At 38.2% G+C, this 20809-nt stretch overlaps 1 long non-coding RNA gene across 1 annotated transcript; it reads right to left on the bottom strand.

Moving 5' to 3' along the window:
- Nucleotides 1-7694: 7694 nt before the first annotated feature.
- Nucleotides 7695-10772, bottom strand: LOC129532845 (uncharacterized). The gene is made up of 3 exons (XR_008678767.2): nt 10618-10772; nt 10420-10505; nt 7695-7905 (listed from the first exon to the last, which is right to left on the bottom strand). It is a non-coding gene; the product is annotated as an uncharacterized lncRNA (long non-coding RNA).
- Nucleotides 10773-20809: the final 10037 nt, after the last annotated feature.

Genomic DNA, 20809 nt, shown 5'->3' with positions numbered 1-20809 from the left:
TTAGCCAATTTGCCAGTCTGTGTTTTTTAATTGGAGCTTTTAGCCCATTTACATTTAAGGCTGATATTGTTATGTGTGAATTTGATCCTGTCATTACGATGTTAGCTGGTTATTTTGCTGTTACTTAATGCAGTTTCTTCATAGTGTCAATGGTCTTTACAATTTGGTATGTTTTTGCAGTGGCTGATACCAGTTGTTCCTTTCCATGTTTAGTGCTTCCTTCAGGAGCTCCTTTAAGGCAGGCCTGGTGGTGACAAAATCTGTCAGCATTTGCTTTTCTGTAAAGGATTTTATTTCTCCTTTACTTATGAAGCTTAGTTTGGCTGGATATGAAATCCTGGGTGGAAAATTCTTTTCTTTAAGAATGTTGAATATTGGCCCCCATTCTCTTCTGCCTTGTAGAGTTTCTGCTGGTAGATCTGCTGTTAGTCTGATGGGCTTCCCTTTGTGGGTAACCTGACCTTTCTCTCTGGCTGCCCTTAACATTTTTTCCTTCATTTCAACCTTGCTCAATCTGACGACTGTGTGTCTTGGGGTTGCTTTTCTTGAGGAGTGTCTTTGTGATATTCTCCGTATTTCCGAATTTGAATATTGGCCTGCCTTGCTAGGTTAGGGAAGTTCTCCTGGATAATATCCTGAAGAGTGTTTTCTAACTTGGTTCCATTCTCCCCATCACTTTCAGGTACAGCAATCAAACGTAGATTTGGTCGTTTCACATAGTCCCATATTTCTTGGAGGCTTTGTTCATTTCTTTTCATTCTTTTTTCTCTAATCTTGTCTTCTTTATTTATTTCATTAAGTTGATGTTCAATCTCTGATATCTTTTCTTCTGCTTGATTGAATCAGTGCTCGATCCTTGTGCATGCTGCATGAAGTTCTCATGGCGTGTTTTTCAGCTCCATCAGGTCATTTATGTTCTTCTCTAAACTGGTTATTCTAGTTAGCAATTGGTCTAGCCTTTTTTCCAGGTCCTTAGCTTCCTTACATTGGGTTAGGACATGCTCCTTTAGCTTGGAGGAGTTTGTTATTACCTACCTTCTGAAACCTACTTCTCTCAATTTGTCAAACTCATTCTCCATCCAGTTTTCTTTTGTTCCCTTGCTGGTGAGGAGTTGTGATCCTTTGGAGAAGAAGAGGCATTCTGGTTTTTGGAATTTTCAACCTTTTTGCTCTGGTTTCTCTCCATCTTTGTGGATTTATCTACCTGTGGTTTCTGATGTTGGTGACCTTCTGATGGGGTCACTGAGTGGATGTCCTTTTTGTTGATGTTGATGCTGTTCCTTTTTGTTTGTTAGTTTTCCTTCTAACAGTCAGGCCCCTCTGCTGCAGGTCTGTTGGGGTTTGCCCTAGGTCTACTCTAGACCCTGTTTGCCTGGGTATCACCAGCGGAGGCTGGAGAACAGCAAAGATTGCTGCCTGTTTCTTCCTCTGGAAGTTTTGTTCCAGAGGAGCACCCACCAGATGCCAGCCAGAGCTCTCCTGTATGAGGTGCCCATTGGCACCTACTGGGAGGTGTCTCCCAGTCAGGATACACGGGGGTCAGGGACCCACTTGAGGAGGCAGTCTGACCCTTATCAGAGCTCGAATGCTGTGCTGGGAGATATGCTGCTCTCTTCAGAGCCATCAGGCTTTTCAAGGATGCTCAAAGTCTGCTGAAGCTGTGCCCACAGCCGCCCTTTCCCCTAGGTGCTCTGTTCCAGGGAGATGGGGGTTTTATCTATAGGTCTCTGACTGGGGCTGCTGCCCTTTTTTCAGAGATGCCTTGCCCAGAGAGGAGAAATCTAGAGAGGCAGTCTGGCTGCTGTGGCCTTGTTGAGTTGTGGTGGGCTCCACCCAGTTCAGACTTTCTGGTGGCTTTGTTTACACTATGGGGGTAAAACTGCCTACTCAAGCCTTGGCAATGTGGAAGCCCCTCCCCCCACCAAGCTCGAGTGTCCTAGGTCAACCTTAGACTGCTGTGCAAGAATGTCAAGCCAGTGGATCTTAGCTTCTGGGCTCTGTAGGGGTGGGACCCGCCAAGCCAGACCACTTGGCTCCCTGGCTTCAGCCCCCTTTCCAGGAGAGAGAATGGTTCTGTCTTGTTGGCATTCCAGTTGCCACTGCGGCATGAAAAAAAAAAAAACTCCTGCAGCTAGCTCGGTGTCTGCCCAAACAACTGCCTAGTTTTGTGCTTGAAACCTAGGGCCTTGGTGGCAGAGGCACTGGAGGGAATCTCCTGGTCTGTGGATTGTGAAGACCGTGAGAAAAGCATAGTTTCTGGGTTGAGTGCACGGTTCCTCATGGTACAGTCCCTCGGGGCTTCCCTTGGCTAGGGGAGGGAATTCCCCCAACCCCTTGCACTTCCCGGGTGAGGCGACGCCCCATTCTGCTTTGGCTCACCCTCCGTGGGCTGCACCCACTCTCCAACCAGTCCCAGTGAGATGAACCAGGTACCTCAGTTGGAAATGCAGAAATCACCTGCATTCTGCATTGATCTCACTGGGAGCTGCAGACTGGAGCTGTTCCTATTTGGCCATGTTGCCAGCAAATTCTGAGATTTTTTAAAAAAGTGCAAAGAAAGACATCTGAGGGGTGCTGACATATTCGGGTCACCTCAAGCCACATGCCAGCTTGCTTGCCCCTGTTGGATTCAGCAGAGGGAGATAGGCCTTGCCATACCTGCGGTGTCTGCCAAAGCTTCCTCCTGGCAATTCTTGGGAGTGCTGATACCTGGGCCACAGCTAGTCCAAGTTTATCACTGAAGATCCTATCAAAGTTTTGTCTGAAATTCCACTTTTGCCTTTTGTCCTAAGTGGTTGTGGACATCTCCAGGGGCTGATACCAAGGACTAGGAACAGCTGAGGGAAGCAGAAAGGTTCAGAGTACATCTCTATTTACAGGGAACAGAACAACGGCCTCCGAGAGTCCATGGAGCAATGGGAAAATTGCAGTGATTACTCATCACTGTAAAACCTCTACTTTGAATACAGTATCTTCTGGCAAGCACAGGGGACTGCAGTCGACAATGCTGCTGAATATACCTGAGTACATATTGAGACATTTGTTTGGTAAACAGTCAATGCATACAATAAATTACCTTGAGAGGGCCATCTGTGCTCCAGATGTGAGAGTTCATGTGAATAGAATGGCCACAATTCAAAGAATCTTCACAGGAAAACAGGGCTCAGAGCTCATCCACAATGGACAGACAGGGAGGGAAACAGGTGGAGGTTAGTTCACCACTTCCTCATAAGAAGGTAATAAATAGTTTGGTGAAACAAAATGGTAGCACTGAGTAATTGCGGGCTTCTGGATAGGCAGTCAGGTTGATTTCATGTTGCTACTGCTGGACTTGAGGGCTGGCTGGGCTGTGGTGGCAGACACAGCAGCAGCTCAGGATGATGGTGATGGTCCACGCCAGCCAGAACCACCAATGTTCATAGTAGTAGTTACAACACTGAGACTGCCCATAGCAGTGTCCTGTTGTGTCACAGATGCAGCTTTGATTGTTGGTACACACACAGGCTTCCTTATCCTGTGGGGGTTCAGCCCTGGCTGACACGCGGCTAGGCAGTGCCTAGAGGTGCAAGAGCTCCATGCCACCCAGGAGTCTTCCCTCCATACTCCTCCTGCTCCTCCGATCCAGCGCGGGCACCTCCCTCCACCCTTGCTGCACTTCTCCTCTACCCTCTTCTTCCTTCTTTTGTTCTTTTCCTATAATACGTTTTGAAGTCAGATTGTGAGGCCTTCAGCTTTGTTCTTATTGCTCAAGAGTCCTTTAGTTATTCAGGGTCCTTTGTGGTTCCACGTACATTTTCAAATTGTTTTTTCTATTTCTGTGAAGAATGACATTGAAATTTTGATAAATATTGCATTAAACCTATAAATCACTTTGGGCAGTAAGGACATTTTAAGAATATTAATTCTTCCTACCCATGAACATAAAATATCTTTCCATGTGTTTGTGTCATCTACAATTTTTTCATCAATGTTTTATAGTGTTCAGAATACAGATCTTTCACCTCCTTGGTTAAATGTACTCCTAAGTACAATCATAAATGTGCTCCTAAACAAAAAAAATACGGTTTTTTTGATGCTACCATGAATGAGATTGATTTCTTTCTTTTTGTCATATAGTTTGTTGTCAGTGTAAAGAAACTACTGAGTTTTGTACATTGATTTTGAATTCTGCAATTTTATTGAATTCATTGATCATGTCTAATAGCTTTTTGGTGGAGTTTTTAGGGTTTCCTATATATAATATGTCATCAAACAGAGACAATTTTACTTCTTCCTTTTCAATTTGAATATCTTTTATTTCTTTATTTGATTTAATTGCTCTGGCTAGGACTTCCAGAAATAGGTTGAAAAGAAGTAGTGAGAATAAATATCCTTGTCTTATTCTTGATCTTAGCAGAAAAGATTTCACTTTTTCGTTGTTGGGTATGATGTGAGCTGTGAGCTTGTTGTATATGTCCTGTTTTGTGTTAAGGTACATGCCTTCTACGCCGAATTTGTTGAGAGGTTTTGTCATGAGAGGATTTTGAATTTAGTCAAATGCTTTTTCTGCATATATAGAGATAGCTATTTTTTTATCCTTCATTCTGTTAATGTGGTTGATTTGTGTTTGCTGAACCATCTGGAGGATAAATCCACTTTATCATGGTAAATGTTCTCCTAATGTGTGGTTAAATTCTGTTTGCTAGCACTTTTTTTTGAGGACTTTTGTATCTGTGTTCATCAGGGATATTGGTTGGCCCATACATTTCTTATAGTGTCCTTGTTTGCCTTTTTATTTTTATTTTTATTTTTTTGTTTTTGTTTTTTTTAATTAAACTTTAAGTTTTAGGGTACATGTGCACAACGTGCAGGTTAGTTACATGTGTATACATGTGCCATGCTGGTGTGCTGCACCCATTAACTCATCATTTAACATTAGGTATATCTCCTAATGCTATCCCTCCCCCCTCCCCCCACCCCACAACAGGCCCCAGTGCTAATATCCGGAATCTACAATAAACCCAAACAAGTTTACAAGAAAAAAACAAACAACCCCATCAAAAAGTGGCCAAAGGATATGAACAGACACTTCTCAAAAGAAGACATTTATGCAGCCAACAGACACATGAAAAAATGCTCATCATCACTGGCCATCAGAGAAATGCAAATCAAAACCACAATGAGATACCATCTCACACCAGTTAGAATGGCAATCATTAAAAAGTCAGGAAACAACAGGTGCTGGAGAGGATGTGGAGAAATAGGAACACTTTTACACTGTTGGTGGGACTGTAAACTAGTTCAACCATTGTGGAAGACAGTGTGGCGATTCCTCAGGGATCTAGAACTAGAAATACCATTTGACCCAGCCATCCCATTACTGGGTATATACCCAAAGGACTATAAATCATGCTGCTATAAAGACACATGCACACGTATGTTTACTGTGGCACTACTCACAATAGCAAAGACTTGGAACCAACCCAAATGTCCAACAATGATAGACTGCATTAAGAAAATGTGGCACATATACACCATGGAATACTATGCAGCCATAAAAATGATGAGTTCATGTCCTTTGTAGGGACATGGATGAAGCTGGAAACCATCATTCTCAGCAAACTATCACAAGGACAAAAAAACCAAACACCGCATGTTCTCACTCATAGGTGGGAATTGAACAATGAGAACACATGGACACAGGAAGGGGAACATCACTTTAAAAAAAAAAACAATAATGCTGATCTTTTAAAATGAGTTTGGAAATACCCTTTCTCCTTCAAGTTTTTGGAAGAATTTCAGAAGGATTGTATTATTATTTTTTAAAATGTTAGAATTCAGCAATGAAGTTTTCTGGTCCTGGGATGTTCTTTGATAGGAGATGTTTTATTATTGATATACTCTCCATACTCAGTATTGTTCTGTTCAGATTTTATCTTTCTTCTTGACTTTCTTTAGGTAAGTTGCATTTTTCTAGAAATTTATCTGCTTTTTCTAGGTTATCCAATTTGTTGGCTTGTGATTGTTTATAGTGGCCTCACGATCCTCTGTATTTCTGTGGTATTAGTTGCGATATTTCCTCCTTCATTTCTGATTTTATTGCTTTGAGTATTCTCTCATTTTTCTAGTCTAGCTAATGGTTTGTCAGTTTTGTTTATCTTTTCAAAGAACGAATTCTTAGTTTCATTGATCTGTTCTATTTTCTTTCACAGTCTTTTTTGTATTTGAAGGACTCGTATTTGTTAACTGGCTCAAGCCTGGAAATTTGTTGAGGTGCTATGAGTCTCTGTTGCTCTCATTTCTCTTCACTAGACACAGAAATTTTCTGATTACACGAATCAAATAAGACTAATAAGCTTCCCAGGGATGAATCCCACTTAAGCATGGTGAATTTTTTTGCTGTGTTTTTTTAAAAATAATATCTGCTAATATTTGGCTGAGGGTTTTTCCATCTAAGTTCATCAGGAGTATTGGTCTGAAATTTATTTTTATTATAGTGTCCTTCTCTGGGTTTGGTATCAGGGTAATGCTGGTTTTGAAAAATGGATTTGGAAGTATTCCTCTTCTTCGTTCTTTTGGAAGAGTTTGAGAAGGATTGGTGTTAGTTTGGTGTTAGTTTATCTAAGTGTTTGTGAGAATTCAGCCAGCAAGCCATTCAACCCTGGGTCTCTCTTTTATGAGAGACCTTTCATTGGTGATTTAATTTCCTTATTCACGATTTGTTCTAAATTTTGAATTCTTCATGATTCAGTTTTGGTACGAGTTTATCAATTTCTTCTAGGTTATCTAATTTGCTGGTGAATAATTGTTTATAGTAGTATGTTATGATTTTTTAACTTCTGTGGTATCAGTTGTAATGTCTCTTCTTTCACTTCTGAGTTTGTTTTCTTTTTTCTTAGTCTACGTAAGAATTTGTTAATTTTGTCTATCTTTTCAAAAAACAATTCTTATTTTTATTGAAATTTTCAGTTTCTATTATATTATTTCTGCTCTGATCTTTGTTATTTGTTTCCTTCTGCTGTCTTTGGGCTTGTATTGTTCTCTAATTTTCTCGCTCCTTTAGGCATATTAGGTTGCTTATTTGAGATCTTTTTTTTCTTTTTTGATGTAGGCATTTATTTATTTGATGTAGGGCTATAAATGTCCCTCTTATAACTGCTTTTGTTGCATCCCATAGGTTTTAGTATGTTATGTTTCCATTTTCATGCTACCTGATTTTAGAATATATTTCAAAGCATGGTGTACAGTGCTTTTAAAAAGAGGCTATATATAGGTATATATAAAAACAATACACACATTATATATAAACTATGACATGCTTGTAAAGAAAAGAGAACATAAAGTTTCTGAGGAAATAATTAGAAGAACAAGAGGATGCAAAGGGGTCTGTCAAAGATTCAGTGAAATGAGGGTTTTTGGATATTCACAGCTAATAGATTAATGCATTAGGAATGAGCAAAAAAATTGATGGTAGTCAAACAGAGGGAGGGAGGTAGATTTTGAATAATTCAAAGCAGGAGTGTTTTGAAGATAAACAGAATAACTAAAAAGAAAGACTCAGATGAAAAGCCTAGATTTAAAGCATTTGAATCAAGAGGTGGTAATCTAGGAATTAGGTTGATTTCTTTTTTTTTAAATTTGTGTAGCTTTTTATTTTATTTTTTATTATACTTTAAGTTTTAGGGTACATGTGCACAAAGTGCAGGTTTGTTACATAGGTATACATGTGCCATGTTGGTGTGCTGCACCCAGAAGACTGGTTAATTTCAATAACCTAAAAATCCACAAGGTGGGAGTGTTTCACTGAAGCCAGTTGTTAGAGAAACGTTAGAACCAACTTCCTTTTTTTCTCTGTCCCTTCTTCTCTGCTTTCTTCTTTTCTCCTCCTCCTCCTCCCTTTGCTCTCCTTCTTCTCTCTCTGTTTTTCTAATCATGAAAAACAAACAAAAAAAAACTATGAGCAAGAGCACAGAAAAAAGACTAGCAAAGACTGCAGTTATTGAAAGTATCAGATACAGAAAATAAAATAACTATACTTAGTATGTTTAAAGTAAAACAAAAAATTAAAAATATCATCATGGAACAGGAAACTCTGGAGAATGGCCAAGAAGATTACAAGAAAACAAATAGAATGTCCATAGAGAATAACATAATTGAAATTTAAACCCAAATGAGTGGTTTTAACAGAATATTAGTATGTTAGAAGCAGTTGAAGAGTGAACTAGTAAACTGTAATATAGGTCAGAAGGGGCTATCCAAAATGAACACAGGAATAAAGACATGGAAAATAAGAAACATGTAGTTAGGAGACATGGAAGACAGAGGGGGAAACGCTAAAAAATTTCAAGGAGTGTTTCAGAAGGAGAGGAAGGAGATCATGAATCAGTGTATATATTTTTTAAATTTTATTTTATGTTCTGGGATACACGTGCAGAAAGTGTAGGTTTGATACTAGGTAAACGTGTGCCATGGTGGTTTGCTGCACCCATCAACCCATCACCTAGGTATGAGGCCCTGCATGCATTAGCTATTTGTCCTGATGGTCTCCTACCCCTGTCCCCCTGAGAGGCCCTGGTGTGTGTTGTTCCCCTCCATGTATCCACGTGTTTGTCCTGATGGTCTCCTACCCCCTGTCCCCCTGAGAGGCCCTGGTGTGTGTTGTTCCCCTCCATGTATCCATGTGTTTGCTCTCATTGTTCAACTCCCTCTTACGACTGAGAACATGTGGTGTTTGGTTTTCTGTTCCTGTGTTAGTTTGCTGAGGATGGTGGCTTCCAGCTTCATCCATGTCCCTGCAAAGAACATGATCTCATTTATTTTAACGGCTGCATAGTATTCCATGGTGAATATATATCACATTTTCTTTATCCAATATATCATTGATGGGCATTTGAGTTGATTCCATGTATTTTCTATCGTAAATAGTGCTGCAATAAACATGTGTGCATGTATATGTATGTGTGTGTGTATATATATGTAGTTATATATATGTATATATATGTGTATATATCTGTGTATATATATACACATATATATACATTTACATATATAATATATGTATATATGTATATATCTGTGTATATATATGTATGTATATATATTTTTTGAGATGGAGTTTTGCTCTTGTTGCCCAGGATGGAGTGCAATGGTATGATCTTGGCTCACTTTAACCTCTGCCTCCTGGGTTCCAGCGATTCTCCTGCCTCAGCCTCCAAAGTAGCTGGTATTACAGGTGTGCACCACTATACCTGGCTAGTTTTTGTATTTTTAGTAGAGATGGAGTTTCCCCATGTTGGCTAGGCTGGTCTCAAACTCCTGTCCTCAGGTGATCCACCCGCCTTGGCCTCCCAAAGTGCTGGGATTACAGGTGTGAGCCACTGCACCCAGCCCTGTACATGTATCTTTATAATAGAATGATTTATATTCCTTTGGGCATATACCCAGTAAAGGGATTGCTGGGTCAAATGGCATTTCTGGTTCTAGATCTTTGAGGAATTTTCACACTGTCTTCCACAGTGAATGAACTAATTTACATTCCCACAAACAGTGTAAAAGCATTCCTATTTCTCCACAGCCTTACCAGCAACTGTTGTTTCTGGAGTTTTTAATAATCACCATTAAGACTGGCGTGAGATAGTATCTCATTGTGGTTTTGAGTTGCATTTCTCTAATGATCAGTGATTTGAGCTTTTTTTCATATGTTTGTTGGCCACATACATGTCTTCTTTTGAGAAGTGTCTGTTCATGTCCTTTGGCCGATTTTTGATGGGTTTTTTTTTCTTGTAAATTTAAGTTCTCCATAGGAGCAGATGCTCTAATTGCTTGGAGGTCTGCCTATGTGTGGAGATGAGAGGGCCCCACTGCACTATAATCTCAGCACAGGAAGGTTGGGGAAGCTCAGGCTGCTGGTCCAGTCAAGTGGGTACTCCACATACCTGGAAATCTGCCTGGCCATAGACTGGAGAGGGCCCCACTGCACCACAACCTATGTTTATAAGTGGTGGGGTAGCTCAGTATGCTGGTCCAGGTAGACAGGTGCTCCAATGCCTGAATTTCTGCCTGGGGGTGAAGGAGAGAAAGCCCTGCTGTATCACATTCTCAGGGGAACAGGCTGGGGCACCCAGCAATGACACCTGCAGACTGGTTGTAGGTCTCCAAGCTGGCCCTGGCTGCAAGTTTCATCACCCAGGAGAAATTACAGCTGTAGCAGCTTTTCTGTTGCCCCGAGGCTGCGATGGGGGAAAGCACAATTCCAGCACATACTGCTGAGGTGTTTTCCACAATATGGCTGTGAAGGTCCCTACCAAGCCCCAAAGCAGTTGTTCCAATCTTTGGCCTGAGACTAAAATGCCTGTGCAGGCATTCTGCTGGGTCACAAAAAGAAAAAAAAAAAAGCTGACTTTGCATGCATCCAGATTGAAAATGGCATCTTGCTCTTACTTCCTGGTCTGGGAAAATGTCTGCAGCTGTTCCCAGTGTCTTTGCTTCACAGCATCTCCAAGCCTCTCCCCATGTTGACTCCAGGCCTTGGGAGAAACAAAATGCAACAACTTGGCTGGGGTTGCTCAGATTCACAGTGAAAATGTCAGTTACAGAGGGAGGCTCTCTGCCTCTCTCACATGCTAGGACTTCACTCACTTTTTTAAGCTGGTTGCTGTCATGTTGACTGTTTGCCCACATTCTCCTTCTTGGGATCTAGGATGTCCTTCATGATTCTGGTGGATTCCCGTTTTCCTTCTTGACTTAGAGCTCACAGAGTTGACCTTTGTGCACTCTCTTGCTATTTCGAAGTGGCCGAGGCACACTAAAAGCCTCTAATTTATCATCTTGGGAAAAAAAAAAACAGGGAAGTTTGCTTTTGCAAATTGTTGTTTGTGGGGGTCTGTCCTGCAGACCCCAGCTGCACGAGGGATGAATAATGTGCTCAGACACCAATTATTCAGTGAAAGAGCCGCTAGGGGGCTGGGCCGTGCACAGAAAGAGTTCTGGCAGCCACGAGCCCTGACTAGCTAGCCCTGCCAGCATTTATTGAAAAAACATTAAATGACAGGGGCTTTTAGTCAACACAAATAGAGGGTAATTAACCTGGTCACCCTCCCCCGAGAGAGAGCCATCCTGCCTGTGAATGATCAAAGGTTGGCTTCAGGACCACATGAGTAAACAAGTTATTTAGATAAACTCCCTTACGTTCCTTTGCACCTACTTTAAGCTATTTACTCAAGGAAGGATTAGGCTGCCTTCATTCAGATCTATTACTGAAGCTATGCAACACCCCCAGCCTTCCATGAAGGTTTGTGTCGATTTCTTATAACTATCTTTAAAATTTTTCCCACCAGCCTGACTGAACTCCCACAGTTGTTGCTACTTTTTGAAATTGAAATACTTCTAGGAAGACTGATTAAGAACAATATAGAGAAAAGACATATTTTTCAAACTCCTGATGAAAAAGAAACATCCGTATTAATATATAGCTAATAAAAAGATAAGAGATGTTGTGGAAAACTTCATGCAAGGGTGCCCACTCTCAGAACTTCTATTCAATATAGTACTGGATGTCCTAGCCAGAGCAATTAGGCAAAAGAAAGAAATAAAAGGCATGAAAATTGGAAAGGAAGAAGTTAAATTGTTTCTGTTTGCAGTTGACATGATCTTATATATATAGAAAACACCAATAACTCTGCCAAAAAATTTAGAATTCATAAATGAATTTAGTAAAGTTGCAGGATACAATGTGAACATACAAAATTCAGTAGCATTTCTACACATCAACAACAAACTATACAAAAAAAGAAATCAAGAAAACAATCCTATTTATAACAGCAACAAAAAATAAAATACTTAGATGTAAATTTAAACAGAGAGGTGAATGATCTTTACACTGAAAACTACAAAATATTGATGAAAGCAATTGAAGAAGCCACAAATAAATGGAAAGATATCTCATGTTCATGGATTGGAAAAAGTAATATATTTGAAATGTCCATACTATCCAAAGTGATGTACATATTGAATGCAATCTCTATCAAAATTCCTGTGACATTTTCCCACAGAAATAGAAAAACAACTCTCAAATCTGTATGGAACCACAAAAAACTCTGAAAAGCCAAAATAATCTTGATCAAAAAAAGCAAGGCAGGAGATATCACATTACCTGACTTCAAATTATACTACATAGCTATAGCAATTGAAACACCATGGTACTGACAAAAACGCAGACACATAGACCAATTACACAGAATAAAGAGCCCATAAATAAATCTACATATTATAGTCAATTGACTTTCAACAAAGGTGCCAGGAACACACATGGGGAAAGAACAGTCTCTTCAAAAAATGGTGTTGAGAAAACTGAATGTCCACAAGATTGACATTAGGCCCTTATTTCATACCATATAAAAATATAAACTCAAAATAAGTTAGACTTAAATGTAAGACCTAGCGCTATAGAACTCCTAGAAGAAAACAGGGGAATAACTCCAAGACATTGGTCTGGGCAATAATATTTTATGATATGACTCTAAAGCACAGGCAAGAAAAGCAACAAAACACAAATGGAATAGCATCAACCTAAAAAGCTTCTGCACAGCAAAAGAAAGTCAACAGAGTGAAGTGATAACCTACAAAATGGGAGAAATTATCTGCAAACTATACATTTGATAAGAGGCTAATGTCCAAAATATCTTAGGAACTCAAACAATTCAATAATAAGAAAACAAGTAACCCTAATGAAAAATTAACAAAGGATCTAAATAGACATTTCTCAAAAGAAGACATACAAATGGCCAACAGATATATAAAAATGCTAATTATCACTGATTATCAGAGAAATGCATATTAAAACTACAATAAAATGCTATTTCACATCCGTTAGAATGGCTGTTACAGAAAAGGCAGAAGATACCAAGTGTTGGAGAGGATGTGGAGAAAAGGAAAACCTTGTAATTGTTGAGAATGTAAATTATTTCGGCCATTGTAAAAGACAGTATAAATGATTCTCTAAAAATAGAACTACCATATGATCCAGCAAGGCTATTTCTGGGCATATATTAAAAAGATATCAAATCAGTGTGTCAATGAGTTATCTGTACTCCCATATTTATTGTAGCATTATTCACAACAGCCAAGATGTGGAATTAACTTAAGTATCCATCGACACATGAGTGGATGAAGAAAATGTGGTACACATACACAGTAGAATAGTATACAACCTTAAAAAATAAAAAAAGTATCATTTGTTGACAACATGAATGAACTGGGAGGACATTATACTGAGTAAAATAATCCAGGCACAGAAAGCCAAATACTGCATAATCTCACTTGTATGTGGAGGTCTAAGAAGGCTGAACACATACAAGTACAGAGTAGAATGAGGGTTACCAGGAGGATTGGGTAGATGTTGGTCAAAGGGTACAAAATTGCATTGTACAGGAGGAATGAATTCAACAGATCTAGTGTGCAATATGGTGACTACAGTGGATAACAATGTATTGTTTTTAAATTTAATTTTTTTGGGTACATAGCAGGTATATACATTTATGGGGTACATGAAATATTTTGGTATAGGCATGCAATGTACAATAAGTACATAATGGAAAATTGGATATTCATCCCCTCAAGCATTTATTCCTTGTGTTATAAACAATCCAATTATACTCTTTCAGTTATTTTTAAATGTATAATTGAATTTTAGACTGCAATCCCCCTGTTGTGCTATCAAATACTAGGTCTTATTAAATCTTTCTATTTTTTGTACCCATTAATCATCCCCCACCTCTCCCAACCCCCACTACCCTTCACAGCCTCTGGTATACTTCCTTCTACTCTCTATCTCCATGAGTTCAATTGTTTGCTTTTTAGATTCGACAAATAAGTGATAACACATAGTATTTGTCTTTTTGTGCCTGGCTTATTTCACTTAACATAAGGACCTCCAGTTTCATCCATGTTGTTGCAAATGACAGGGTCTCATTCTTTTTTATGGCTGAATAGTACTCCATTGTATATAAGTACCACATTTTCTTTATTCATTCATCTGTTGATGGACACTTAGGTTGACTCCATAACTTCGCTATTGTAAACAGTGCTGCAACAAATATGGGAGTGCATATATCTCTTCAATATACTGATTTCTTTTTTGGAGGGTATATATGCATCAATGGGATTGCTGGACCACATGGTAGCTCTATTTTTAGTTTTTTGAGGAGACTTCAAACTGTTCTCCATAGGGGTTGTACTTGTATTCTTCAAAATTGCTAAGAGTAGATTTTTAAGTGTTCTCATAAAAAAAGATAAGCATGTAAGGTAATGCATATGTTAGCTTAACATGGCTAATTTACAATGAATATATATTTCAAAACATATATAATTTCAACATACCAGAATCTCTGGGACACATTCAAAGCAGTGTGTAGAGGGAAATTTATGGCACTAAATGCCCACAAGAGACAGCAGGAAAGATCCAAAATGGACACCCTAACATCACAATTAAAAGAACTAGAAAAGCAAGAGCAAACACATTCAAAAGCTAGCAGAAGGCAAGAAATAACTAACATCAGAGCAGACCTGAAGGAAATAGAGACACAAAAATCCCTTCAAAAAATTAATGAATCCAGGAGCTGGTTTTTTGAAAGGATCAACAAAATTGATAGACCGCTAGCAAGACTAATAAAGAAGAAAAGAGAGAAGAATCAAATAGACGCAATAAAAAATGATAAAGGGGATATCACCCCCGTTCCCACAGAAATACAAACTACCATCAGAGAATACTACAAACACCTCTACACAAATAAACTAGAAAATCTAGAAGAAATGGATAAATTCCTCGACACATACACCCTCCCAAGACTAAACCAGGAAGAAGTTGAATCTCTGAATAGACCAATAACAGGCTCTGAAATTGTGGCAATAATCAATAGCTTACCAACCAAAAAGAGTCCAGCACCAGATGGATTCACAACTGAATTCTACCAGAGGTACAAGGAGGAACTGGTACCATTCCTTCTGAAACTATTCCAATCAATAGAAAAAGAGGGAATCCTCCCTAACTCATTTTATGAGGTCAGCATCATCCTGATACCAAAGCCGGGCAGAGACACAACCAAAAAAGAGAATTTTAGACAAATATCCTTGATGAACATTGATGCAAAAATCCTCAATAAAATACTGGCAAACTGAATCCAGCAGCACATCAAAAAGCTTATCCACCATGATCAAGTGGGCTTCATCCCTGGGATGCAAGGCTGGTTCAATATACGCAAATCAATAAATGTAATCCAGCATATAAACAGAACCAAAGACAAAAACCACATGATTATCTCAATAGATGCAGAAAAGGCCTTTGACAAAATTCAACAACCTTCATGCTAAAAACTCTCAATAAATTAGGTATTGATGGGACATATCTCAAAATAATAAGAGCTATCTATGACAAACCCACAGCCAATATCATACTGAATGGGCAAAAACTGGAAGCATTCCTTTTGAAAACTGGCACAAGACAGGGATGCCCTCTCTCACCACTCCTGTTCAACATAGTGTTGGAAGTTCTGGCCAGGGCAATCAGGCAGGAGAAGGAAATAAAGGGTATTCAATTAGGAAGAGAGGAAGTCAAATTGTTCCTGTTTGCAGATGACATGATTGTATATCTAGAAAACCCCATTGTCTCAGCCCAAAATCTCCTTAAGCTGATAAGCAACTTCAGCAAAGTCTCAGGATACAAAATCAATGTACAAAAATCACAAGCATTCTTATACACCAATAACAGACAAACAGAGAGCCAAATCATGAGTGAACTCCCATTCACAATTGCTTCAAAGAGAATCAAATACCTAGGAATCCAACTTACAAGGGACATGAAGGACCTCTTCAAGGAGAACTACAAACCACTGCTCAATGAAATAAAAGAGGATACAAAGAAATGGAAGAACATTCCATGCTCATGGGTAGGAAGAATCAATATCGTGAAAATGGCCATACTGCCCAAGGTAATTTATAGATTCAATGCCATCCCCATCAAGCTACCAATGCCTTTCTTCACAGAATTGGAAAAAACTACTTTAAAGTTCATATGGAACCAAAAAGAGCCCTCATTGCCAAGTCAATCCTAAGCCAAAAGAACAGAGCTGGAGGCATCACGCTACCTGACTTCAAACTATACTACAAGGCTACAGTGATCAAAACAGCATGGTACTGGTACCAAAACAGAGATATAGATCAATGGAACAGAACACAGCCCTCAGAAATAATGCCACATATCTACAACTATCTGATCTTTGACAAACCTGAGAAAAACAAGCAATGGGGAAAGGATTCCCTATTTAATAAATGGTGCTGGGAAAACTGGCTAGCCATATGTAGAAAGATGAAACTGGATCCCTTCCTTACACCTTATACAAAAATTAATTCAAGATGGATTAAAGACTTAAACATTAGACCTAAAAGCATAAAAACCCTAGAAGAAAACCAAGGCATTACCATTCAGGACATAGGCATGGGCAAGGACTTCATGTCTAAAACACCAAAAGCAATGGCAACAAAAGCCAAAATTGACAAATGGGATCTAATTAACCTAAGAGCTTCTGCACAGCAAAAGAAACTACCATCACAGTGAACAGGCAACCTACAAAATGGGAGAAAATTTTCACAACCTACTCATCTAACAAAGGGCTAATATCCAGAATCTACAATGAATTCAAACAAATTTACAAGAAAAAAACAACCCCATCAAAAAGTGGGCAAAGGACATGAACAGACACTTCTCAAAAGAAGACATTTATGCAGCCAAAAAACACGTGAAAAAATGCTCACCATCACTGGCCATCAGAGAAATGCAAATCAAAACCACAATGAGATACCATCTCACACCAGTTAGAATGGCAATCATTAAAAAGTCAGGAAACAACAGGTGCTGGAGAGGATGTGGAGAAATAGGAACACTTTTACACTGTTGGTGGGATTGTAAACTAGTTCAACCATTGTGGAGGTCAGTGTGGCGATTCCTCAGTGATCTAGAACTAGAAATACCATTTGACCCAGCCATCCCATTACTGGGTATATACCCAAAGGACTATAAATCATGCTGCTATAAAGACACATGCACATGTATGTTTATTGCGGCACTATTCACAATAGCAAAGACTTGGAACCAAGCCAAATGTCCAACAATGCTAGACTGGATTAAGAAAATGTGGCACATATACAGCATGGAATACTATGCAGCCATAAAAAAGGATGAGTTCATGTCCTTTGTAGGGACATGAATGAAATTGGAAATCATCATTCTCAGTAAACTATCGCAAGGACAAAAATCCAAACACCGCATGTTCTCACTCATAGGTGGGAATTGAACAATGAGAACACATGGACACAGGAAGGGGAACGTCACACTCTGGGGACTGTTGTGGGGTGGGGGGAGGGGGGAGGGTTAGCATTGGGAGATATACCTAATGCTAAATGACAAGTTAATGGGTGCAGCACACCAGCATGGCACATGTACACATATGTAACTAACCTGCACATTGTGCATATGTACCCTAAAACTTAAAATATTATAATAATAAAATAAAAACATATATAATTTTATTTATCTGATAAAATAAATATAAAATATGAAACTATATTAATAAATTTGACAGTCATAAGAAATGGTCAAGTTCCTATGAAAAACACCTATTTTTATGAAATGATCAGAAAAAAACTAGAAAAACTGAGTAGTTTTTTTTCATTGTAGAAATTTTATTTATACAATTTTTTTTCACTGTAGAAAGAACTCCAGGGCCAGGTGGGTGCAATAATGATTTCTACCAAATATTTAATAAAGAAATAATGCCAATGTTACATGAATATTTTTAGAGAATTGGGAAGACATAACACTTTCCAACTTGTTTATGTGGTGGTACATCCTTGATAATAAAACCATACAAGGATATTAAAATAAATGAAATTATAGACTAATATACTACATAATAATTCTAAACAAAAATGTTTGCAAATATAATCCAAGAATATACTCCAAAGAAAAATACATCGTGACTAAGTGCAGTAATTTCAAGGACATATGGTTTAAAATTAGAAAACCAAAAAATGAAATTAACCACATTAACTGAATAAAAGAAAAAAATATGGTTATTTCAATAGCTGCGGGAAGAGCACTTGTTCACATTTGAAACTGTTTGTAATAATAACTCAACAAACTAGGATTAGAAGAGAACTGATGTAAATATCTTAATATATACACAAAAACTACTCTCAACATTATAAATAATCATGACATATTAAACAGTTTCATTCTAACATGAGGAACAAGGTACACATGTCCAGCTCAACACTTTATTCATCATTAAAATAATACTGTGCAGTAAAATTAACAAGGAAAAATTTTAAAAGATCACAAAAGAAAACTACAAATCCTTATCCCTGATCAACACAGATGTAAAAATACTCTACAAAATTTTAGCAAACTGAAGCCAACAGTGCATCAAAAAGATAATTCATCATGATCAAGTGGGCTTTATTCCAGGGGTGCTTGAATGGTTCAAAATAGACAAATCAATAGACATGATTCACCACATAAACGGAACTGAGAACAAAAACCCTATGATCATCTCATTAGATGCAGAATAAGCATTTGATAAAATCCAACATCTGTTTATGATAAAAACCCTCAACAATATAGGTATAGATGGAGTATACCTCAAAAAATGAGTCATCTATGACAAAGCCACAGCCAACGTCATCCTGGATGGGCAAAAGTTGGAAGTGTTGCTTCTAGAAACTGGGGAAAAGCAAGGATGTTCACTTTCATCATCCTTATTCAACACAGTCCTGGAAGTGCTAGCCAGAGCTATCAGAAAGGAGAAAGAAATAAAAGGTATACAAATTAGAAAAGAAGTCAAATGATCTCTGCTCACTGATGACATGACTGTAGGCCTAGAAAACCCTAAAGTCTTCAGAAGACTCCTAGACTTGATAAGCGACTTCGGTAAAGTCTTGGGATAAACAAGCCACAAAAATCAGTTGTATTTCTATACACCAAAAACATTCAAGCTGTTTGAATGTTTGTTGAGATTAATTTGTTGAGAACCAAATTAAGAACTCAACTGAATTTACAATAGCCATGAAAAATACCTAGGAATGCATAAGTATATAAATGAAAGATCTCTACAAGGAGAACTACAAAATACTAATGAAAGAAATTATAGATGACATAAACAAATGGAAAAACATCCCATGCTCATGGATTAGAAAAATCAATAGCTAAAATGACCATATCACCCATACAATCTATAGAGTTAATGCAATTCCCATCAAATTACCAACGTTATTTTTCACAAAATTAAAAAAATCCTAAAGTTCGTATGGAGCCAAAAAAAGATCCCAAATAGCCAAAGCACTTCTAAGCAAAAAACAAAGCAAAACAAAACAAAGCCCCCAGAACAAAAGACAAATATCGTTCCTACAAATGAAGACCAATGGTAATGCTTATCTGTTCATGGTAGAAGTGTAAATTGGTAGGACTGTTAAAAAAATAGTGTAGCATTTCATGGTAATGTTGAATAACTCAATAATTTTACTTTTAAGTATATACCCCAGAGGATATCTTGCACATATGAACCAGGAGATTTACAAAAGAATGTTCATAGCAGCATTGTTTGTAATGGTTAAAAACTGGAAAAATTTCAAGTGTTCATCAACAATAGATCTGAGGAATGAAGTCCGACATATTCATGTAGCAGAATATCATATAGCAATACGAATGGATAAATTACAGCAACATTCAACAAGGCTGTATTATGCAAACTTATTATTGAATCAAGGTGAAAGTACCTTCTGATAAAGGTGAAAGAACTTCTACAAAATAATTTCATTTGTATAAGTTTCAAAGAACCAAACTAAATAATGCATCATTTGAGAACCATTAAAGTCTATTAAAAAACACATACAATGCAATGGAAGGATAGTGGTCATATCCAGCAGGAAATAAAGGAGAACACAATTGGCAAGGAGCACCCAATGGGCGTCTAAGGCACTAGGAAAGTTCTATTCTGTTCCCAATCCTCCAAGACATCTAGTTTTTTTATTTTCTATTTTTCTGAGACATGGTGGCCCAGGCTGGAGTACAATGGTGTGATCTTGGCTCACTGCAAGCTGTGTCCTGGGCTTAAGTGATCCTCCCACCTCGGCCTCCCAAAGTACTGGGATTACAGGTGTGAGCCACCATGGCCGGCAAATGTTCTATTTCATATCCTGTATGGTGGACACATAGATGTTCACTTTTTTATTATTCCTTGAACACTAAGTATATGTTTTGTTATATTCTCTGTGGAATACCTCCTTATTTCTCAGTCAATTCAGGATACCTCCTTACCCCCATCCCCTTTTTACTTTTCGTCATGTCATATAGTTTCTGAGATACAGAAAAGCTTACATATTATCCTGTCATCAGAGCGGCATGGAGGCATTTGGTAGAATAAATATTATTTGTTGATTATTCATCCTTTCCTTTCACTTTACAGAGTCAATCAAACACCAGGTCATGTTAATTTTACTGTAACACACATTTCTTGAATTTGCCTCCTTATCTCTATTTCCACTATTCAGTTCAGACCTTGATCATCACTCATCTGCATTGTAGTTGCATTTTTCTAATTATTCTGTTTCTAGTCTTGTTCTAAAATCTTTTTTCCTCCCGCAATGCAGCTAGAGTGGTCAATTTAAAGCATCATCTATCTCAAAAACAAAAAACCAAACACCGCATGTTTTCACTCATAGGTGGGACTTGAACAAGGAGAACACGGACACAGGAAGGGGAATATCACACACCGGGGACTGT

Source organism: Gorilla gorilla, chromosome 3 (genome assembly GCF_029281585.2).
Source record: "Gorilla gorilla gorilla isolate KB3781 chromosome 3, NHGRI_mGorGor1-v2.1_pri, whole genome shotgun sequence".
NCBI classification, from domain to species: Eukaryota; Metazoa; Chordata; class Mammalia; order Primates; family Hominidae; genus Gorilla; species Gorilla gorilla.
The sequence above is the reverse complement of the archived record's forward strand: the minus strand, read 5'-3'. Positions and strand labels throughout refer to the sequence as shown.